The sequence below is a fragment of the Castor canadensis genome, chromosome 12 (genome assembly GCF_047511655.1).
Source record: "Castor canadensis chromosome 12, mCasCan1.hap1v2, whole genome shotgun sequence".
Taxonomy (NCBI): Eukaryota; Metazoa; Chordata; class Mammalia; order Rodentia; family Castoridae; genus Castor; species Castor canadensis.
The window spans coordinates 23,846,980-23,871,758 of record NC_133397.1 but is presented as its reverse complement, the minus strand read 5'-3'; the positions used below and the strand labels follow the sequence as shown (position 1 = coordinate 23,871,758).

Genomic DNA, 24,779 nt, shown 5'->3' with positions numbered 1-24,779 from the left:
TCTGATGAAAGCTACCTGCCCATGCTTCCTCCTTGGAGAACCAATGAGCAAAGAAGAAAGAGGGGTGAAGCCTGCACCAGGTCATCAGGAACAGCTGCAGCTAGACACACTAACTTAGAAATTGCTACTCCATCTCCCACTTGTCTACTCTGGGGCCCCTGCCCACCCAGGTAAGTATGCCAAATCCTACCGCATGTGCCTTTAGCACTTCCACCCCCCCCCTTCACCCCCTCACACACACTGTCATTCACATTTCTTGGTGAAATGTTATTTTCAGGGAAAATGTACTTTCTGTCTTTGATGCATTTGTAAAGCAAAGAAGCAAAACAAAAATAAAAACAAACCCTGTAGAAACCAGGGTCCTATATCACAGAGAAGCATAACAAGTAATTAGCAGTGAACAAGACATTTGTCTTAAGGAAGGAGAGTGAAATTAGACTTGGTTAACACTCAGCTTATCCCATCAAATTTTAAATTCTTTGGAAATACAAGAAATAACCAACAGAAGTTTCACAAAAATCTCTATTTTAACCATGTCTCCTGATTTAATCTTTTTTTTTCTTTCCCCAGTTTCTCATGTGTACAAATCAAGTTAAATACTTATTGAATAGCTATCATGATAAGGAGCGAGGTTAATGCTATCCTTTGCTCAAGTTGCTTTAGACATTTTTTGTTGTTTTATTTGGCTTTTAATAGTAGAACAGTTTTATTTTCTGAGCCATCTCATCCTTCAGTATCCAGGAGAGACCAGTATAGTAATGACGTCCTCAGATTTGAAGTGTGAAAGACCCTTCAATCCTAAGACATCACAGGAACACATCTCAGGAACATCGTGAAGATTAAAAGAAGGCATGCATATAAATCTGTGACCACAGGGCCTGGACACAGCATGCACTCAAGGAACCTCAGGTGTTGTTCTTTCCCTCCCCTTCTTAGCAGAAGTAGCAGTAGTTGTGAAGAGTGGCAAACAGTATTGTAAGACTATGAACTGTGGTGGAGTCACACAGCGTTTGTAGTCAGGTAAGACTGGAATCAAATCCTAGCCCTTCCTAGCTGCTGCAGGTATATAAGGAATCCTCATGCAAATTACAAAAGAATGTCACCTCTGGAAGATGAATGACAGAAAGATAGGCCTGCCCCTGCACTGAGGAGTGTGCCAAAGGGTACTGGGCAAGTAGAGCTCTGGTGAGGTTTCAGCCCTCACTCACCACCTTGTCAGTCGTATCACCATCACTGTCATCACAAACACCACCATCAAGAGCTTGGAAGACAAACTAAGGCTCAGAAAAGATATCCACAGTTCTGGTTATTCTCCCTTTCCCATTGTCCTAATACTCCCAAGTTCTAGTTGTCTACTGGAGAGTAGACTTGTGGCTCAGAATGACACACAAACTTCTCAGGCTGACACTCACCATTCCCAAGCGTCCCTGTTTACCTTTGAGCTGTACCTCCTCGATTGCACCTGGCAGTTCTGTCTATAACTGCCCATTCTTTCCTCCCTTGGCTAGAGATGAGCACCAGGAGGACTCAGGTTTTGGTCTGCATTGTTCACATGCGCATCTCACGTACCCAAAAGAGTAGTGACTCAACAAATACTGGACACTGCAGGCCTTTGTACCCCTCTAGCCTTCAAACGTTATCCTTCCCTCAAGGTCTGCCTTACGCAAAAGCGTTAATGAAGTCCATTTTGTGGACTAACCTCAACAAAGCACCCAGTTTGAAAAGAAAGCAATACGTGTACTGGAGTTTGAACTCAGGGCCTTGTGCATGTAGGAGTAGGTGTACTACCACTTAAACCACATCCCCAGCCCATAGAATTTTTAATATTTTGAAATTAGTATTGGTTTAAAAAATATTTACTCTTCTAGGCCAGGTGGCACATGCCAGTAATCCCAGCTTGGCAAAAAGTTAAGCAAGATCCCATCTCAGCAAACAAGCCAGGTATGCTGGCCTGTCACAGGCAGCCTGGGGCAAACAGTGGGAGATCCTATCTGAAAAACACCTAAAAGCAAAAAGGGCTGGGGGTAGGGCTCAAGTGATAGAGCCTGCCTAGCAAGTACAAGGCCCTGAGTTCAAATCTCAGTACTGCCAAAAAAAAAAAAGACAACAAAAACAAAAACCAGCACCACCCCCCACAAAGACCCCCAATGTATTCCTCCAGAACTAGGCAAAGTATTCTAGTGTCCTTTTGGAGAAATATTTATCTATTAATTCTGTAAAAATCAGACACACATATAAACATCGCTGATTAATTAAAAATTTTAAATTAAAGCGAGCAAAGATAATTAGCTATACTCTATACTCTGTGAAAGGAATGGGACCAAATCCCGGTAAAATTTAAGATCACATTAATTTCATAGGAAGAGTATTGGGGGGGGAGTGGGTGGTAAGGGAGGGGGTGGGGGCAGGGGGGAGAAATGAACCAAGCCTTGTATGCACATATGAATAATAAAAGAAAAATGAAAAAAAAAATTTCATAGGAAGAATGTGTTGATGGGAGACAGCCTCTGGCACAGATTCACACTGGGAAGAATTTGAGCAGATTAATCTCTGTGTCTTTGCCATGTGGAAAGCAGGGCAACTGTCACAGAGCCTTGGTGTCACCTCTGCTCACACATCACTGGTAAGAGCCCACTGCATGCATGGTCCAGGCCAATTCCAGGAGCTGGGAGCTTTAGTTTTCTGTGTGCTCAGAATGGAAGAATGTGAAATGAGATTTGGTAAACTCAAAACATTACCTCAGTCAAAGCCGCTCTCATCAGTCACATACACAGACCTAACAAGACCATCAACGCAGTTCTCAGAACATACGTGATTCACAGAACACGCTCAATAAAGGTTTTCTGAGACTACAAAATATGCTGCCACTATTGTTAGACGGCAACATAAGATGCTTATTTTCCAAAACTTTCCCACCAAATGAAAATTCAGATTGAGTTAGGATTTAGTTACTGATCCTTCTGCACTCATCTGAACATTTGGAACGATATTCCCCAGAGTGAGCATAATTCCCACAAATTACTCCAGCCCTGGGGTACACTGATGAGTGCCCCTCCCCCCTCATCGTTAGGCTTCCCCTGTAAATGCTTAAATGTATTCCTCACTCTTTCTGTTTCACAGATCAAGTTGGTTCTGGAATTCTCTAATGCCTTGGCCCAAAAATTCAATTTTCATGTCTTCCACTGCCAGTTTGCAGCTCAAGGCAAATACAAAAAAAAAAAAAAAAAGAGGGTGAGGGTTCCCAGAAAGTTATAAAATTTAAGTAGGATAACTTAGAATTTCTGTTCATAGATGGACAGTACAGACAGCATGAACAGATAGGCCACTTATGGGAAGAAGAAATGGCAAAGACTAAAACAAGATAGTATCTGAGTAAATATGAACTCCAGCAAATAAACAGGGCAAGAGACAAAAGTACAAATGAGTAGACGGCTTGAACAGGCAATTCACAGAACGAGAGACCTAAGTGGGTAAAAGTAAATAAAGTGACGAATAACCTACCAGTAATGAGAGAAATACAAATTAAAGCAAGTTGCCGCAAAGGTGGACAAAAACATAAATCTGAGTAACACACTGTTGACAAGGGTGTGGGAACACTTGGTAGCTGTTGGTGGCTTCCAAATTGGCATGACCTCCTAGGTAGGGTGACCAGCAAGGCAAGCTAACACACTTAGCTGGTTTTTACCACTGGAATGAAGAGGAAATGCAGGCCACAGACCCCCATATGGCAGTCAGCTTCGACAATCTCACTGTATGTACAGGGACAGCTCTTGACAGCATGCATATAGCCACGTGGAAGTAAGAAATCCAAGGAGAACTTCGGGACACCACCCCATAATGCAAAGCAACTCTCACACCACCAAACAGCACCCTTCAGTTTTAAGGGCAATAAATAACCAAGAATGGCTCTAATGGGGATAGAGTGGAGATGGGGTGGGTTTGTGTGAAGGAGCAACAGAGAGAACAATAGCAGGGCCTTGTATACATGCGAAGATGACATGCCATCAACTAATGGTGCGATGAATTTAACTCTCCACCTGGGGCTCCAGAGACACCCACACCCCCCATAAAAAAAAGTAGAAGATCATTTGTAGGAATTAGTTGATACTCATTAAGTTCTTCCTAAAATTCCTGATAGATGTATTGTATAAATTATCTAGAATAAAGGAGGCTATGGTATGATGCTGATCTGAATTAAATTTTTCAACTACTAGAGATCTTGGCCAAGTGCAGTGGCTCATGCCTACAATCCTAGCTACTCCTAGTGGAGATCAGAAGGATAGTTGTTCACCAGTCCAGGCAAAAAGTTCAAAAGACCCCATCTCAACCGATGGCTGGATATGGCGGTGTGCACCTGTCATCCTCAGCTACGCAGGGCAGCATAAATAGGAGGACGGTGGTCCAGGCCATCCTGGGCAGAAAACAAGACCTTATTTCAAAAGTAACCAATGGAAAAAGGCCTGGTGAAGGGGCTCAACCAGAGGTTTGCCATCAGAGTGCTTGCCCAGCAAGTGTGAGGCCCTGAGTTCATCCCCTAGTACTGCCAAAAAACCAAAACCAGAACCATAAAACCTGTTTATCAGAAGCCTTTGAATTAATTGGAATTAACTGACACCTTTTGTAAGTGGTACTGGGATTTGAACTCTAAGTCTCATTCTTGCTAGGCAAGTGCTATACACCTTGAGCCACACCCCCTAGACCTTTTTGTTAGTTATTTTTCAGATAGGATCTCACATTTTTGCCCGGGCTGGACTCAGAGCAAAATCCACCTACTTATGCTTCCCTTACATAGCTTGAATTAACAAGTGTGTACCTCTACTCCCACTTTATTGATTGAAATGAGTTCTTACTAACTTTCTTGCCTGAAACTGTGCCTCCAACTGCAATCTTTCCATTTCTGCCTCCAGAGCAGCTGGGATTACAGATGTGTACCACCATACCTGGTCCCAATTTCCCTTTTTTTTTTTTTTTTTTTAAAAGACAGTGTCTCATAACATAGCCCAGGCTGGTTTGGAACTTGCAATCTTTCTGCCTCCACCTCCCAAGTGTTGAGATTACAGGTGTGAACCACCATGCTGGATTTGATATATGTTTTTTATGTTGTTTTTTTGCCAATACTGGAGTTTGAACTCAGGGCTTGTGCTTGCTTGCTAGGCAGGCGCTCTACCACTTGAGCCACGCCTCTAGCCCTTGATATGTGTTTTGAAATGAGAAATTCAGATCCTAAAAAACAGGCAGCTATGGCATAACATATTCAAAAACACTTAAAAGAAAATTAAAGTGATTTAATTACAAAAGTCAAAGGACAACCAGTCACCTTGAGTCACTCTTGGCATTTCATTTTGGCTTTCTTGGCACACGATTACCCTATACATGAGACGGGATGCATCCCACAGTGATTCATCGGTAAGAATTATTCTTTCTGTGGGGGTATATGAGCACACAGGTGAGGGCAGGGACCAGATCCACACTGGTGCTTTGCCCTAGTCAACTGGGAGGAGTCTTTTCCATGACTGACATATGCATTTGGGTTGTGGCAGTATGGATCTCTTATTTATTTATTTAGTCTTTAGAAATGATGAGAGATGTGACTATTTGCATTCATGGTTTTTCCTATTTAAAGACACATCGCAGACAAGTTAAACAATGCCATTTCCTCCCCTGGCTGCATATACTGCACTAACAAAAACTCCAACTAGAATGTTCCCATCACATAAATTAGAGAAATACTATGAAGGCCAGCCTTGGAAAAGCCATCTTACCCAGTTGTTTCCAAAGCAACTACGTGCTGGGATTAAGGTACATTTTCACTGCCAGAAGTATGGCTCAAGTGACAGAACGTCTGCTTTGCAAGCACAAAGCCATGAGTTCAAATCCCAGTCCCACCAAAAAAAAAAATAGATTTTCAATTCTTTGGGTAATTTCTCACTCCACATTGTAAGAATATGCGTAGTCATTGATGAAGAGCTCCTGAGAGAGTTATACTGTGACTGGTGAAATGGGAGATTTTTGTAGGACTGAGAGCCTCCACTCAACTTTGCTGGCCTAGGTGTTTAGCCAGAGGGAGGGTCAGAGTTCCAGGTTCCTGTCTAAACAAAGCTGAAGATTCACTGGTGAGAGTGAGTAAGTGGGAGAGTCTATTGAGATAGAAAAGTGTAAAGCAGGAGAGTACAGCCCCCAGAGTTGGGGGTGGAATCCAAGAGAGGGTGCCTGAGAAGTGACATGGTCACTTTAACCATTTTCTCCAGGGTACTGCTCAATCTCTATGATAATTAGGAATGCAGAAAGAAGCATTTTGGTTGGCTGTGCTTGCAATGTTCTGATTGGTCATGTCCTATTCCTCACAGTGTCCTAGTTCTTGTGTGTCCTGTTTTTTCTTTCCACCCTTTAAGGTTATAGGGAGGTCATAATGGAAGTTTCCACAGAGGAAATCTTGTCTCACTGGGAGGAGGAGGATGGAGAGAGGATAGGGAAGGGACAGAGGAGACGGAAGAGGAAAGAAGAGGAAACAACAGGAAAGAAGGAAATGGTGGGTGTGAGAGGAGGTACAGAGGGCCAGAGGGGGGTCAAAGTTGAGAATACTGATAGAGCAAGGCTAAAATAATTCACTATTGGGAATACAGTAGGTACCCCATCATGCATTTTATTCCAGACGGTAGTACTGAACCACATCTTTCTGATATCTTCTCTAGGACTTATTTGCATTTTCTGACCCAGTAGAGCTTTTCCAGCTTATCAGAGTGGGAGTGGGAATTACATCCACAGACAGTGCTGTAGGTACTGTCACAGCACTCCCAGTTCTAAAAGCTTTTAACTTCCTGGCCATTCCTGGGGTCAACCCAGCAGCTCACCCCACATGACTCCCCAAATGGAGGCACCTCCCCTACCCACCCCCAGTGCCTGTGCTGCGACCACAATGATCTTTCACCATTTGGGCTTCATCTCACCTCTGTGGCCTGGCCTCTATTAATCCTCCCGTGTCCTGCCAGAGGCTTTGTCTCATTTTGCAACCTGTTCCTGCTGATGCGCTGACTTTCTTGTCAACGTCTTTGTAAGTCGCAAAATTTAAGAAATCCTTGGCAAGAAGCTGGGGCGTATTAGTTGAGGCTACAAAATGGAGATGAAATTCCTGATAAAGCTACAGCTGAAGTTCGGCCAAAGTTATTCTTGAGCCCCTCCCCCCCTTTCCCTTTATATGACAAATCCACCTAAACACAATGGAAGTGATTTTAAGCAAAATTTAACAATGGTTTCTTGGTTACAACTAAAGCCACAAATAAAAGGCTTCTCTTCAGGCGTGTAGTCTTAGTGTACCAGGCCACATCTGGGCTAGCCTAAGATCCTCCTTGAGGGGGCACTGGCTTCCTCAAAACAGCATCTGGCTTGGCATCCCACTGGAAGCTCCATATATAAGAAAAGAAATATAAACAAAACTGTGTGGGTCAGGACATGAGCAAATGTTGAGGAGACTGGCATTTTTGTGTAAAAAGAATCATTTTGTGATATTAGGACAAAAGACGATGAAATTCATATTCATCTTAAAAGTCCTGCAACTTGTTTATTTCTGTTATCATATTGTGTACCAGCATTTCTTACCTGAGAGTTAAATCCTTAACAAAACAAACCACTTTAATATATAACAATAGCATACTGCTTAAAAAAACAGTACACAGGATATAGCTCCTGGGTTATTACTGAAATTTACTTCTCTCTCCCCACTCATAACAACTCCCAGAAAACTTAGTAATCTTATAAACAGCCCGGGGTTTTAGATAACAATAGACACACACTGAAGTATTAAGTCTATTTTTGGAAAGGTCAATGATGCTATCCATTGTTTGCATCTGATTGGCTATTTCAGTCAAGTGAGCAAGAAGAGGAAGTTATTTAAACTATTACTTATAGATGACGAGGCCGATTAATTGCCCAGGCAAACTCCCAGGCTGCCTCCTAATGTGCACTTTGCCCTTCTGGCTAATTGATGTGTGCACAGGGTGATGCAAATGGAGAGCTCCTGGTCTTGTCTCCATTCTAAAATAATTTACTGTTTTTCCTAACAGGGTTAGTAGCTACAGATAACATCGTATTTCATTCATTTCTCTAACAAATTAGCCTCTTTAGCCTTCCATTAGTACAGAGGGTACTAAGGGACAAAGATAGTCAATGGAGAGAAAGACTTAGTGAGATGCAAATGGTGACAGCGATCCCTGCAGAAACGAGTAGGGGAGACTCAGCAATGACTACTGAGGGAAAGAATTTAATGAATGGACAGGACCTGTCCTGTCTTCTTTCAGTGCTGTTTACTGTCCATAGTCTAGTGGATGGGAAATGTCTTTAGGAAAGTCAATGTTAAGTCAACTATGAAGAAGGTAAACAAGATCACTTCTCAGCCTTTTGGCTAAGATCAAGTGTAGTATCTGTTCTTATCAGTTTAATATCTGATATGTCCTCTATCCAAAGACTATATTAAATGGATTTTTGGAACAGGGAGATGGAATAGGAGCTTGCTCCGTCCACTCCATGCATCAACCAGTATTGCAGAACCTCCAGGAATGGTGCACCAAAAAAAAAAAAAAAAAAAGAAAAGAAAAAGAAGGAAACAAGAATGCGTATTGCATTTCCCCAAAAGGCATATTTCAGCATTTGGCAGAGAAGAGACACGTGCTAACTGTAGTGAGCAGTTCATTTTGATCAACACTTACAGAACAAACAGGGACTTCCTAACAGGGTGTTAAGAACTGTCCAACTCTAGCCATATCCTGCCTTAGTGTCAACCCCAGACAAAGAACATTATTTAGGCCTTATGATCCGGGGTATTTTGTTCCACACCTGCTAACAATGGCTTCCAAATTTTGGTCAGAAACAAATCAGTCCTCAGACTCTTCAACCTTCCAGTTGAGGCCCACTGCCTTCTAGAATCAAATCTGTTCACCCTAGCCTAGCTTACCAGCTGGTTCTTTGTTTCCCATCTGCTTTATTGACAAAAAAGGAACATACAACTCGAAGTCATCCTCAACTTTAGCTCAGGATTCTAGCACCTGGGCAACTTTATCTCCTCAGATGAACACTGAGTCTCCATTGTATCTTCTGAGCACTAACTGCAGTTAATACAAACACTGACTAACTCAAAAATTTTCTCTAGTACTTACTATTCACCAAGCGTGATACTAGGGGCTGGGTGTGCAGTAAGGAACAAACTCATTTGTGAAATTTTAAAATTTGGAAACAAAGACTATCATCTCCCAGAAAAAAACCCAAAAACAAAAACCAAAAAAACAACCCATAGCTGCCCAAACAGCAAATACAGGCTGGGAACAGGAAGAGCTGGGTGGCATTTACCTGTGCCAGCCTGGCCGAGAATATGCACGTAAAACATGCAACTTGTTACAAGCATATAATGAAAGAGCAAAGATCATGTGCCAGCCAAGAAGTCAACTCAGCACGTAATGCAACACATGCCACCTTGCTTCTGGGATTACACTAACTGGCACAAGGCTTCTAAAACCCATTGTTTGCCCTCAGTGCTGACCCAGCAGAGGGATTAGCACTGACAGTCCAAGAAGTGCAAAACACAGCACTTAAAGGTATGCCAGGACAGCACCATGGTAACAGGTACACAAATTCAAGCCAGCAAAGTAAAATTCTACATTTTAATGATCTTATGTAAACAATGGGCACTACTGAACCTGTATTTCCAGGGTGGTATTGGGGTAGCCTGTAAGGATCCCTAAATCCAGCTGCCTACCTTCTCCTCCTCTGGCTGCTCTAAGGGTCACATTGCCCTGGTCACAGTGCTCCTTTCTCTGTCTACCTGCCATGCTGTTAATCCACACTTCCTCAGAGTTCATGTAGGCCTGCTTGACGTCTTTTGGGTTTTCGTGGGGAAGTGGCAGTGGTGTTATCATTAGAATGGATTTTGAATAGTTAAGGCACTAAAAAAAAATCTTCCTTTTTTCCCCTACTTATATCCTACAGGTTAAGACCAAAGATTTGTGAAGTCACATGAGTCTGCACACCTAGAAGGTTGAGGTTAGACTGATATTAGTGAAAAACATTTCAGCTAACTATAAATTCTAATACCTGAAAGTCAGAGACCTAGCCTAAGGCTTTCCTGGTATTTAGTCACTGGTGCAAAAGGCAAGGAGGGGAAGAAATGGGTAGATATTTGAGTATGAAGCAGGAAGGCAATTCTACCATCAATCCAAAACTATGTTAAAGAAAATTCTGTGCCTGAAGGTGTTCAGACCATTCTGAAAGCATAAACAAAGGTTTCAAACTTGCTTGCAAGTTGTCTTGGGGTTAGGAGGTCTTAGGAGAGAACACACCAAGGTCAAGATCAAGGGAAGCATGTTTCTCTGCTGTCCCCTTCTGTAGTAGATTCTGTTCTAATTTATACTTACATGGAGGGTGTTGCAATTTGGGGGTCCTAATTCTAAATGGAATCCTCTTATTGGACTCTCTGCCTTGGGCAAAGCCTTGGATTTGGCTCCTATCCCCTATACCCAATGTTATCAGAACATACTTCAAGGCCACTTGGTTAGGGAGCTAGCTGACTTTGGGGTTTCCAAAAGCCGTCTTTAGAGACACTGTGGATTCCTACTTGAACATACCATCTGAGATTATGTTACTTTCTTCTGATTTTTATTTGTATGTTATTTTATGGATCTTTAGTCAGAGGGTTGCTCAGAGACTTAACAGAAATTGGAGGGTACATTTGAGAAAGCTCCCCTATGATGGTGACATGGTATGAGGTTTGGATATATGGTGGATACTCCACCATGGCTGAAGTAGAGATGATTCCTGACTGTCAAACACAGTAGCAATTTATCCACTTAATCTCATTTTACCCCATATTTCTTTTCTTTTGTTTTGTAGGACTGGAGTTTAAACTCAGGGCCTACACCTTGAGCCATTCCACCAGCTCTTTTTTGTGATGGGTGTTTTTTGAGATAGGTTCTTGAGAACTATTTGCTCAGACTGGCTTCGAACCACGATCCTCTTGATCTCTGCCTCCTGAATAGCTAGGATTACAAGTGCGAGCCACCAGTGCCTTGCTCATTTTATCCCATATTCATCTCCCATCTAGGGTTAAGGATAGTACATGAAGATAATTGCAAAGAGGAAACATTAGAAGTCATGTGGTATGCCCATTTTTTAGAAGTGATTTTGGGACCTGTAAAAGGGACAGAAATGAACATTTGTAAGCATTGGTAAACACAGCATCCTCAATTCTGTGATTTGACATACACTATTTCTTTAACTTGGCTGCACTGGTCAAGGATATAGATCAGCAAGCACTGAAGCTGTGCTTTGAACCAGGAGTCAGTGTGGTTCTGGGAATGTTTTCTCTCTCTCTACACAAGACTGCTTCTCAGAAGTATAAAATAGTTTCCTTCCCTCCTTGAGTTTCCATTTTCATTGGGAAACTGATGTGTCAACCTAGAGATGAAGAAACTGAGGCAAAAAAAGAAAAGAAAGCTCATGCTAATGGCATCGGGGGTACTTTAACCAGAGTTCCTGGCTTCAAATACCATGCTTAATGAAAGCCAAAACCAAAGACAAGCCCAAGGCACATTAAACTCTTTCTGTAAAAGTCTTAATTTTGGATTACTGTGAGAAACACGCAATGCTCACAGTGGTGGAAACTGATGCTGGCTAACAAAATGAAGCAGTTTGTAGTGCAGTCCATCACTGCCTAGCCTGCGAGGCACCAGTGACAGCATCCACAGTGCCTTTGGGGGATACTGCATGGGATGCTTTTTTCTGTTTTCTTAAGCTAACAATTTATGGGCGCATTAGATTTGTCCAAAGCTACTTCTGCATTTGGCAGGTTTGACTTTTCACTATTTTATGGAAAAATTGTGCTATGTTAACCTGATAAGTTGACGGATGGCCTGTGTCAAACACAATTACTGAGACTATGTCCAGTGAAAGCAACTTTTATACAGTTGATTTGTGTCTGTACTGCAATGATACACACAATTTTACACACACACACACACACACACACACACACACACACACACACACACACACACCAATCAGGTAAGACACCAATATTTTGCTCAACAATGATGCCCTGGTGTACCTAAGGAACCTGGTTCTCCTTCTGGGCAAATCCCTCCCTCCCTAAGGATGGGAACTATGTTCTCTCGGCTGATAAAGCACAAATCTATGAGTTTGTCTCACAAGGCCACACCCTTTACTTCTTGGACTTCTCATGTCATAGGAGTTTGTTCCCAGACCAAAATCTGAATATAGAATGAAACAAACAATAAACTATCCTGATAACTGCAGAAATTCCATAAAGATTTTATATTATTATTACCTATCTGAGACTGGGGAATCTGAAAAGTACAGTAAGGGGCTCACAAAGAAACTTAAAGTTATAAAACACAAAGATAAAGGACAACACAAACACAAGCAAGCAACAACTACAGACACATTCTTAAGAGTATTCACGTGGTCTGCAAAAGTTAATGTAAGTTTTCCAAGTTTCTTTTAATGCTAATGCAGCACTTGGGAAAAGGGAACTAGAAATTATTATACTATTGAAGCAAAATTAAGAGGGCTGGGGCACAGCTCAGTGGTACAGCAGTTGCCTTAGCACCAGCTACTCCAGAAGCTGAGGAGGGGGGATTGCTTGAATTCACAAGTTCAGAGTCAACCTGGACAACACAGAGACCCCCATCTTCAAAACAAAACATCCTAACTAAAAAACTTCATTTTCTTTGACTTCAGTTTCCCCGATATTCAAATCTTTCTGTTCTTCTCTGCTACAGGCCAATTTTTTTCTCTGGTATAGTAGGCCCTTTAAACACCTGTATTAGAGCCATACAACAAATTGTGGGGGAAATACTGAAAGTTATGCTTTCACTAACCAGTGTAATAGTCACTGTTTATTTGGAAAGGTTTCAGTTTTCTTGGCAGAAAACAATGTAAACAAAGTCAGTTTGGTCACCAGAAACTTAAGTTCTATCCAAGAAAATCTCGCCTAGAAAGAGGTCAGCAACCTTCTTAATCCTGCAGACCACCAACAGGCTTCTGCAAGGAATTCTGGGAGCTGTGAATTACAGAGACAGTGAGTTGGCCAGTCATGTCAACTTCCTGCTTAAATTTGCACATGCTCCCTGCTGCTCCCACCTGGGCTTACATGGCCCCAGCAGGATCTGTCCCTAGCCAGTCTCCCTAGTCTTCCTTCACCTCCCTGTCTTTACACCCTAGTCACACCTGCTGCTCTACTCCATGCCTTAATACGTGCTGTTCCCCTGACTGGAACATTCTTTCCCATTCTTTGTGTGGCTAGCCCTTACTTCTCCGTCAGATCTCCTTTCTCTAACTGTTCAAATCTGGGTCAGGGGTCTTCCCAGGTGCTCCAGAGCCCCTGATATGGTCCTCTCAGAGCACTTGTGAAACTGTACCCCTAACCCCATTGTCAGTTCCTCAGAGGAGTGACTAAATCTGTCTTTCCTCATTGTGTTTCTCTTGTGCTAAAGGACCTGACACTTGGCAAGTGCTTAGTAGCTGTTAACTAAATGAATGAAGCCAAAGGAGGAAAGAGAAAAGAGGTAAGAGGGAGAGGTGTCTTCATGGTGTAAGTGTCATAAGTATTAGTGACATCGTCTGTTTCCATACAAAGTTTATATCATGACACAGCCTTCTTGTATACTGTAAGGCTTATACACCATTTTTCCCCTAATGGATAAAGCAAGTCTGGGCTCCTGAGCAGGAGAGAAACAGAAATAACAACTCCTTGCATCAATCCTAGGAGGCATTATTACCACTCTCATTTTACACCCAAGGAAACGGGCTCAGTGATTCACAACTTGCCAAGGCCATGGCATTAAGTGGCAAGACCAGAGCCCTACACTGGGCCTTCAGACGCTGTGATGAGGGATGAATTGGGCCCACTCAGCACACTGTGTAAACCCCAGTACCTCACCTACCACCTGGGGAGCAAGGGCTCAAGAGGATAGAAGTATTAACCCTTATCTTGAACAAATTAAAATCTAATAAAAATCTAACTGTATAATGTGCTCAGTTTATTCATAGATACCATAAACAGAATGGTTGTTCAAGAGCAATTTTCTTTAAACAAATGCAAACTTGAGCAAAAAACAAGAGCCGCAAACCCAGTCAAATTGACAAAGACCCACAAATTATGACTATGTTGCCTCTTTACCTGGCTTAATATGCAACCTCCTGCCAACATCAACAGGAAACCGAGCTCATGTTGGAAACAGCTCTTTGAGTTCTGTCATCATACAAATGAAATGATCATTTAGGCAATCAACTATTTTTCATTTTTTACAGCTTTGAGGAATAACTGATGTACAGTAAACTGCACATTTTCAAAATGCACAATTTTAATGTCTTTTGACATATGTTTACATCCAAGAAACCACAATCAGGGTAATGAACATATCCAGCATCCCCAAAAGTTTCCTCTTACTCTTTGTAATCTCTCTCCCACAAATACATTACCCCCAGACCCCAGGCAACCACGGATCTGCTTTCTGTCATTATAGATTGGTTTGCATTCCCTAGAATTTTATATAAATGGGATCATGCAGCATGTACTCTTTTCATCTAATTTCTTTCATTCATCGTTATCATTTTGAAATTCATCCAGTTTGTTGGATCAATAGTACCTTCATTTTTACTGTTGTGTGGCATTCCACCATAGGGCTGAGTCACAATTTGCTTAGCCATTCTCCATTGATGGCCACTGGGGTTGTTTCTTTTGGCTATTAGAACGAAGCTGTTAAGAACATATGTCTTCGTGTGGACATATGCTCATTTCTCTTGACCTAAGAGTAGAAAGCTGGGTCGTACACCAGGAGCATGCTTAACTTTGTAAGAACTGCCATTTTTTTTTTTTATAGGTAGATGTACCATTTTAGATTCTCATAAAAGTTCTTCCATATCCTTGCCAACACTTGTTTTGGTCAGTTTTTTAAATGTTAGCCATTTCCCCAATGACCGTGTGTATCTGTTGAAATATTTTGCCTAAATTTTATTGAGGTGTTTGTCTTCTTCTTCATAAGTTGTAAGGCAGGGTTCTTTTAATACTCTGGATATAATTCTTTGTAATATAGACAGACACATAATACTTTGTAACTTTTTGCTCCCCAGTCTCTTCTCTTGGCTTGTTGTTTTGACTTCCTAACAGTACCTCTGAAGAACAGACACTTTGATTTTAATGCAAACAATTGATTGGTTTTATTTTAAATCTCATGTTCTTTTGCATATCATACTTAAGAAATCTTTGCTAAACTAAAGTCGTGAATATTATTTCCCTATATTTTCTTCCATATGTTCGGTATGGTCTAAATATATTTGTGTTTCCCCAAGATCTTTATGTTGAGATCCTTACCCCCAAGGGACAGCATTCCAAAGTAAGGTTATTGGGAAGTAATTAGAACATGAGTGCTCGGTTTTCTCGGATTAGTGCCCTTTCAAAAGACACTGTTGAGAGCTAACCAGCCCTTTTTGCCATGTGAGGTTACAGTAGGAAAAAATTTGTGATGGAAACAACCCCTCATCAGACACCAGTTTTCCAGTCCCTTGTCTTGGACTTCTGAGCCTCCAGACTACGGGAAATAAATTTCTTTTGTTCATAAGCTGCCCAGTCTAGAGTATCTTGCTATAATAGCTGGGACAGACAACATTGTTTAATTTTAGCTCTTATACATAGGTCTATAAATCCAGTTTGAGCTTTTGTTGTATATGGTACAGGGAAAGGATTGAGGCTGACCTTTTGGTTATGACTATCTAATTATTCCACCATCACTTGTTGAAATGATTATTCTTTCTCTATTGAATTATCTTGGGACTTTTGTTAAAAGCCAATTGTCCACATTTAGTATGGGCTCACTATTCTGTTTCATTTATCTATTTTCCTTTCTATGCCAATACCATACTGTTTTGATTATCATAGCTCCACAGTAAGCCTTGAAATCAGGTGGTACAAGCTTCCTTCAATGTTACTCTTCTTCATAAACACTGTTTTTTGCTAATCCGGATCCTTAGTATTTGCATATACATTTTAGAATCAGCTTGCCAATTCCTAAAGAAAGTCTGCTAAGATGTTCAACTACTTATGATCAGTGATTAATCTGGGAAGAACTGACATCTCAATATTAAGTGTTAAGGTGCACTTTTCCTCCACTTTTTCGGTCTTCTTTCATTTCTATTTACAGTTTTTAGCATATGGATTTTGTACATTTTTTGTCAAATTTGTCCCTGAACACTTCACATTTTTGATGCTATTGTAACTGGTACTTAGGAAAACAAAATCTTTTTTCATAGGAAAAGGCACACCTGTACTTCCATTCTACCTATCTGTAAACTCCCATCCTTCTGTTCAAACATTTTCTGTACAATTCCCAAATGCCAGGATCTCAAGACCCAGATCATCACCCATAAGAATATCTCTCCATTTGCTCTCACTGCCTGTAACACCTTCTCAGTACCATTTACTTTAATTGTATCACACAACTTACCACTTTATTACACATGCTGCAATGTTGTTTTTTCTTACCCACCCAACATGTCATCCAGCCCAACCAAATCCTAAACCCCCTGGGAGTAAAAACTATAATTTCTGGGACTCCACTATGCTTTGGATATTGATAAAAAAAAACAAGAGACAAATCCCTTCAATTAAGAGGGACTACTAAAGTTAAATCAACACAACTGTGTCTGAAACACTGTGTTTGATACTAACTTTTTTTTTTCCCCATTTTAAAACTTTTTATTTATTTATTTTTTTCATTTTTCTTTTATTATTCATATGTGCATACAAGGCTTGGTTCATTTCTCCCCCCTGCCCCCACCCCCTCCCTTACCACCCACTCCACCCACTCCCGCTCCCACCCCTCAATACCCAGCAGAAACTATTTTGCCCTTATCTCTAATTTTGTTGTAGAGAGAGTATCAGCAATAATAGGAAGGAACAAGGGGTTTTGCTGGTTGAGATAAGGATAGCTATACAGGGCATTGACTCACATTGATTTCCTGTGCTTGGGTGTTACCTTCTAGGTTAATTCTTTTTGATCTAACCTTTTCTCTAGTTCCTGGTCCCCTTTTCCTATTGGCCTCAGTTGCTTTAAGGTATCTGCTTTAGTTTCTCTGCATTAAGGGCAACAAATGCTAGCTAGTTTTTTAGGTGTCTTACCTATCCTCACCCCTCCCTTGTGTGCTCTTGCTTTTATCATGTGCTCATAGTCCAGTCCCCTTGTTGTGTTTGCCCTTGATCTAATGTCCACATATGAGGGAGAACATACGATTTTTGGTCTTTTGAGCCAGGCTAACCTCACTCAGAATGATGTTCTCCAATTCCATCCATTTACCAGCGAATGATAACATTTCGTTCTTCTTCATGGCTGCATAAAATTCCATTGTGTATAGATACCACATTTTCTTAATCCATTTGTCAGTGGTGGGGCATCTTGGCTGTTTCCATAACTTGGCTATTGTGAATAGTGCCGCAATAAACATATTAAATGTCTCTGTTGTGTTCAACTGTAGACATGGACTAGGGGTTTTCAAGGAGCTATGCATGGCTTTGCTTCCCTTCTCCGGGAGCTCACAAGGAAGAGATCCCTGAAGAGCCCAGGCCCCTGAATCTAGAGGACAAAACCCAGAGCCTACAGTTGGAGAAGCCTAGTTCTATGATGGCTTCTATCCACTTTCCATCTCAGTCTCTGGCATGTGCAATTCTAACGAATAGCTATTAGCATCTGACTGAGTCTGTTTACAAGACACAGGCCAAGTTCCACCCTTGGATATCCAAGAATTATTTCCAGTGATTTTGGGTCCAATACTGGATTCTAACCCTATCCACTTCTCAGTATAATTTAAGCATGTACTTACAAGCATGTAAGCTTGTTTACCATTGAAATATAGCTCTCCTTTCTCCTCAGCATGGAGACATCAGGACCAAATACACGAGGCAGGCACTGCGGTGTGAGTCACACAGTAGCACATATCTCAATCTTCCTAATCCAGAGATTAAAATTCTCAACTTGAAAATCAGACATTTAGGATCTAGTCTATATTTTCAATTCATCTACATGAGCCTCAACCTTTCTGACTTTCTCCATTTGAACCATCTCAATCCATATTACAAGCTGTAGATAAAGGAGACTGTGCAAGCTAATAGCTTGTACTGGAATTGAGGAATAGCTGCCTAATGCAAACTTGCTATAGGAGACCCTGGGGAAATCCTATCCACTACTCTCTGGAAAACGAAAATAGGAGTCATTACTAATAGACAGGCAAAAACACATGCTGTCACTATAGCACAGTTAAGAAAAATTAGTTTAAAATTAACCATGTCTTATTATAAAATTCCTGATTCTTATGAACCCAACAACAGGCAACTGATGGTAGATTTGAATTTTATTTCTGGTACCAGGCAACCCTAAGGTTGAACCCCAAAGAATTCATACATATCAACTGTCTGAGAAGGAGGAAAAAAAGAAATTTGTCCTTTTAAGTTACAAATGAGTGGAGAAATATCTCTAAAAAATAATCCCAAAGGTTCTGTTATAGAAGAATGGTAATGACTACATTGTGAATGTGTGTGTGTCTCAATCCTGTTGGTAGAAGTCAGAGGCCACTGCCAAGACAGTTTTCAGATAGAGACAGACAGACACAGATAGGTAAACTTCACACTAAAAGATGCAAGGCACAAAAATCCCATAAGCTGTTCCTGTGGCTCTGTTGTGTCTTTAAAGCACCCTGGTGGGGAGCTATATGTGAACAGCATCCACAACTCCTCCACCACTGTGTTAATCAACTTTCCATTACTGTAACAAAGCACTTGAGAGAATCAGCTTCAAAAGAGGAAAGACTTATTTTGATTCATGGTTTTGGAGATTTCAGTCCCTGATTGGTTAGCCTAGTGCTTTTGTTTCTATGGAAACCTAACTTCCTCCCACTAGATTCCACTGCTTAAAGGTTCTACCACTTCCCAACAGTGCCAAGCTGGAAACCAGGCCTTTAATACATGTGTGTGGAGGACATTCCAGATCCAAACTATAGTATTCCCTTACTCACAGAGCTCTGTAGGTGAAAAGTTCACTCACTCAACACATAGGTGCCAGGCACTGAGCAACCCATGGCTCCTGGCTTCAAGATGCTCAGCCTAGTGGCCATTCCCTGCAGGTCTTGAGGAACTTAGTTCTTTCCCTCCTGCCACTCTCAGAGGCAAGATTCAGGCTAAGTTGCAGAGGTGCTCACCAGAGATTAGAGTCCACTTGGCAGAGAATAGCCAGCAGTCAAGGCTCACAGAGCACAGCCGCCAGTGACACATCCAGTCAAAAATCTATCTGTCCATTATTAAAAAGGTTGAGTTCTCTGTGATCCATGATGCAGTATCAAACACTACAGACTACTGGGACAGGCTCCTGCTTGTCCCCACTACTGTTTCCATTTGCTTCGCTTTGCATCTCCTCACTATTTTCTTCTTCTTTAGAACATATTTTCCATTTCCCTCTTGTTCCCTACATGTGAAATAACAACAACCCATAAAGACAAAAATTCTTACCACATACTTCTGGACTTGCCTCAAAATAATCCAGTAGAGGGGAATGGGACTGGGTAGTGAGGCGATACAAGACTGACCAAAGAAAAAAGCAGGACCATGAGTACCTGAGGTTCATTATACTATTCTACTTTTATGTATTTTTGAAGTTGCCCATAAAAAAAGTAAAAATAAAATAAATACACTAGAAACAAATTTACCACAACAATATTTTGCACTGAAAACATGGTGACAAGTTAAGGGAGGAATTAACCATGCTATGGATGCATGCACAAGTCACTCTCGTTTAAAATAAGGAGCCAAGTTTTTCCTCTTTGGGTTTTTTCATTTGTTTTGTTTGTTTTTTGAGACAAGGTCTTGCTGGGTAGCCCAGGCTGGCCTTGGACTTATGATCTTCCTGCCTCAGCCTCCCCAAGTGCTGCGATTACAAGTGTGTGCCACCACACCCAGATTTTCATTCCTCTTTGCCCTTTAAGCTGGGGATTTGCCCTAATAAGCTGGGGATTCACCAACTTTTAAATAATGAAATCAGTGATATTATACTTAAGACCAACTCTTCAGTAGACACTTTAGTCACATTAAAAAATAACTTTTATGGAAAAAACATATCTAAAAGGATAAAAAGAAATACTTCAAATTGTGTGAAATAAAAGAAATGTGGTGGTCCAGGTACTGGCTTTACTTTCCAGGTAGTGAGTCTCTTTCTCTCTTTCCATAATAACTGGGGAGACATGCACTCATCCCTGCCAGAGGTTACTCATACACCAATATACACTCAGACAAAAGACACAGGGCAAGAGTGGAATCTGAGACCTAACACATGTTCAGAATGATTGAAGTTTAGAATCATAGGCATCCAAGTCAGCTCCAAAACCGTGCCTGATGATGTTTCTGGCAGACGTGCAATCTGGACCATCCATGAAGCTATTTAAAACTGCTTGGTATGTTACCACGACAGATTTCAAAGATCAAAACACAGGTGTGCATCAGTGTTGCACAATCCTGTGGTAAGAGAGAACATGAGATCATCCCTCCTAGAAACAGACCCAAACACAAACACCCACCTGAGGTTCAGGTGGATAGAGCTCTGTCTGCAGGCAGATGAATTATCTCTGGAGTTTTGTTCTGATATAAAAAGCTCTGATAAGAAACGGAGTTTTAATATATTAATGTTTTCCTAAACTGGGTGTGTCCTTTTAGCAGACAAGCATATTATATGCCTGCCCTTATGTTATTTTTACCCTCTTTAAAGACCCAAGAAATAGGATTATAGTCACCCATAATTTATATAGGCCTACTAATTCTTTTCAATCTCAATAAATATGGTAGAGTAGCACAAAGGTTTCAAGGTAATAGAAGTATAGCTCTTTTCCATTTTATTGTGAACCAAGAAAGAAAATTACCAAAATAAGGCTTTATGAGAGTGACTTATTAAAGCCATCTCACAAAGTAGTATGTGCACTTTATCCAGTGATCATTAAACATTAAATAGCTCCTATATGTAAGGCATTGAACACTGTTTCATGAGTTTTAAAACAACTTGGAGAAAGAGACAGAGACAGACATACATGGACAGACAAGACAGACACACACCTGCAGAACTGAGCAGGAGAAGGCAGTTCTGGCCCCTGTCACAAGGGCCTAGGTCTTTGGTTCAAAGTTTTCACAACAAGCCAGAGACCGATTTCACTCATAGAAGGCTATTGATATCTACCACCCTAAGTGAGCAAGCACACGCTTATTTTCTATGTCCAAATGCAACCGTTGTTCAACAGACTAGGAGCTAAGTTTTGTGAGAATAAGAGCAAGAAGGAAAGATCTCTGTATGTAGCTGTGAGCAAATAACTACACTGTGATTCCCTGATATGAGATCTTCCCAAGAAAAACAAATCCTTTCTTAAAACAAAACAAAACAAACCCCAAAAAACCATGAAAAGGAGAAGCACGCAGAGGAACGTAAACAGGAGATAGACGTATTGTACGCATTGCCACCATTTGGTCAACAGATGTTGGTGCCTGCCCTCAGCTTCACAAACAAAACCGACAGACTTTATTTTTTTGTAACATCTTCCATTCCAAAGTAACATGCAATGCTGTGTGGCTGGTTTGACACTGTGTGCAAAAACATGTGCACAAATTATAACGGGGCGAACACCTGTCAACTTTGTTTAGCTGCTGCCTGACCTAGTGACTAGCTCCACAGGAAGGTGGCTGCTGGGCTGCAGAAATGCTCAGTCTTCTGTAAAACCAGCCCAGGCAGCATCATTTGTCACACTGTGCAGCTGTTGCTTGCTTATTCATACTTCATGATTTCACGATTTTCACTGACATTGAGGGAGGAAGTATATTTTGTGAATTTTCCTAATTTGTAGGGATGTTAGGTATTAGTAGAAATCATTACTATGACATACCTTTAAATAACAAAAAACAACGAACTACTCACTTTGGATCTAAGTGAACCAGGAGCTAGCTCCTACTTTATTATTGACAATCTTCCTAATCCTCAGGCAGAAAGATAACCACTCTGGATTTTAGTCTTCTAGCCTATACAGCAAGGAAGAGGTTTGAACTACATTTGTACTTCTCAAACCTTTCAACCATAGGGAACATTTTAACACATGAAAACCTCTGTTGGACTACTCAAGTGACAAAAGTTACACGTGAACAATCTGTGCACTGAGAAAGCATAGTGACAGAAGAAATTTGGACGCAGTGACAATTGAAAATAAAATTCCACTTTATCAATCACAGCAGAGTCAACATTCATTTTTAAAGTAATGGTACACAGATGTTAGACATTATTTAGTCTACAAACAACAGTTGGTATACATATGAACTTGCAGAGTCTTTGCAATAACTACACAACAAACCCTTCTACCCATCTTGATCCTCTGTTCAAAGGTTGGCAACTCAGAACTCCATACTGATTTTCCAGCTCCAATCCTCCACAATTCCAGTAGTACTACCTCCATTTACTAGGCCATGCATCTCTGCACACAACTGCTCCACAGTTCCCACCTGTATGGGGGAATCCTTGCCATGGTTTTGTCACTAGGATTCTGTGTGTGATATGGTTTAGCTTCCCAGGAGAGCAGCGCTACTAAGTTTCTTGGTGCCCTAGAAATGTCTGGACACAGAATGTAATATCTTATTGTAGAAGAGCCTCTTCCTGAGCAGGAGGTCATCAGCTTTCCCTATACAGCCCATGGAGGGGGTGGAGGGGGGAGAGAGAGAGAGATAGACAGAGAGACAGAGACAGAGACAGAGACAGAGACAGAGACAGAGAGAGGGAGAGAGAAGCTGAATAGATGGAGTGGGGAGGAGGTTGTTATGCAAACCAAAGCAGGTTTACAGTGGTTCTTTCTCTAAAGTTCAGAATAAGGTCAATAAATCAACAGGTAGTACTGCGTAGACAAGCCATACACAGTGAAACACTCAGTTATGCCAGGACTAAAATGACAGGAGACAAAACTGCATAAATAGACTCTCTCTTTTTAAGGATAAAAATCCTGACTTTTGCCTTTGGCAAACATTTACTATTCAACAGCCATTACTGTTACTCTAAGTTTTTTTGATAGTTACAAGGACCAGTGACAAGTCTTTGGAAGTAGCAGTGTACTTCCCACATTACTACTCTCACCCTTAAACCAGCCAACAGAAAAAGGCCTATCAACAGGTAATTAGAGTCAATGATCAAAAGGAAACTCAGTGCCATGTATTTATGTCTTTGGCCTTAAGACTTGGAAATGCACAAAAGTTATCCTCAATTATACAAGGAACCTTTAAAAACAAAGTAGCATCTTTTAAGATAGCTACCCTATGAACTTTCTTGGGTAAATTATATAACCATCTTTACCATCAAAAATATTTACATGCAACCTAAATCTCTCCTGATACAACTTGGTTTCTTCTTCTATATCTTCTGTTGATTACATTTTTTCACATCGACAGTAATTTTTACATAATTTGCCTCACACAAGTGAATTAAAAAACAAAAATTTAAAGTAAAATGTTGAAGTTCAGAACTTTTCTGCTGAACCAGGATAGATCAACGTTAACAGTGAGGGTTTAATATTATAAGCTTGGCTCTATTACATATTATGGCTAGCTAAATAAAAAAGACAACTAGAATGAAAAGAAGTCCTACAGTCTAAGAAAGGAGGAAGAAAAGTCCTGGTATAGGTAAGTATTGGGATGAAAAATTGTGGCCCATAAGCCACATTCAACTGGCGGCCTGTTTTTGTAGTTTTACTGGACACAGCCATGTTCATTAGTTTATATGTTACCTGTGGTTGTTTTTGTAACTGACCTATGAAGCACAAACTATTTATTACACAGCCCTTTACAGAAAAAGTTTGCTGACCCTTTACTTAAGACACTAAACTATGCCTTAGGTTGATTAACATTGGATTTCTGGGTTCAGATTTTGTTTTCTCCATCTACACTTGCTTGCTACATGAGCTCATCTAGTTTTAAAACTTTAAATGTCACCTCTTTGCCCATAGCTCCCAACTGAGTGCCAATCTATACACCAAATACCTTTGTTATATATCCACTTAGAGGTCCAATACACATCTTAGTATGTTCAAAACCTGACTCTTGATCCTATACCCCAAACATACTTTTCCCACTGTCTTTCTGATTTCAGTACAGGGAAACTCCATTTTTCTAATTGAACCAGTGAAGACAAGACAAACAAAAACCCTGGATCACCTTCAATCCCCTCCCTAGCCAATCTACCAGCAAATCTTCAATGGCCTCAATATATCTAGAACACTGTTGCTTATCACCACATTTAAGGCTGTTGCCCTGCTCAAAGCTACCATTGCCTCTCACCAGGATTCCTGCTGCAGCCTCCTAACTGGTCTCCTGGCTTCCACCCTTGCCTCTCTCATCTATTCTCATGACAGCAATCAGGGCATTTTTGTTAAGTGACAGTCAAATCACAGCACTGCTCTATTTAGGACACTCCAATGGCACCCTCAGACCTCAGAGTAAAAGCCAATGTCCTTAGAGGAAACCATAAGGCCCAACACGATCAGTACTACTGCTGCCTCATCTATCTCCCTGTCCACCAACCACACTGGGGCCCTTGCTGATCTTTGATCACTCTGGGTAAGCTCTCACTCCAGGCCTTTAGGTTTAGGTTTAAGAGTCTCCCTCCTCCTGCTCAAATGTCACCTTCTCAGTAAAGCGTTCCCCTAACCATCTTATCCAAAATAGCAAC

At 41.0% G+C, this 24,779-nt stretch overlaps 1 protein-coding gene and 1 non-coding gene across 4 annotated transcripts in view; one reads left to right on the top strand and one right to left on the bottom strand.

The window, feature by feature from the left end:
• Babam2 (BRISC and BRCA1 A complex member 2) overlaps positions 1–24,779 on the bottom strand; it is a 372,389-nt gene that overhangs the window by 107,385 nt on the left and 240,225 nt on the right. The gene's annotated exons all lie outside the window — the stretch shown is intronic.
• On the top strand, positions 8,379–8,566 carry LOC141415122 (U2 spliceosomal RNA). The gene has a single exon (XR_012440147.1). It is a non-coding gene; the product is annotated as a U2 spliceosomal RNA (small nuclear RNA).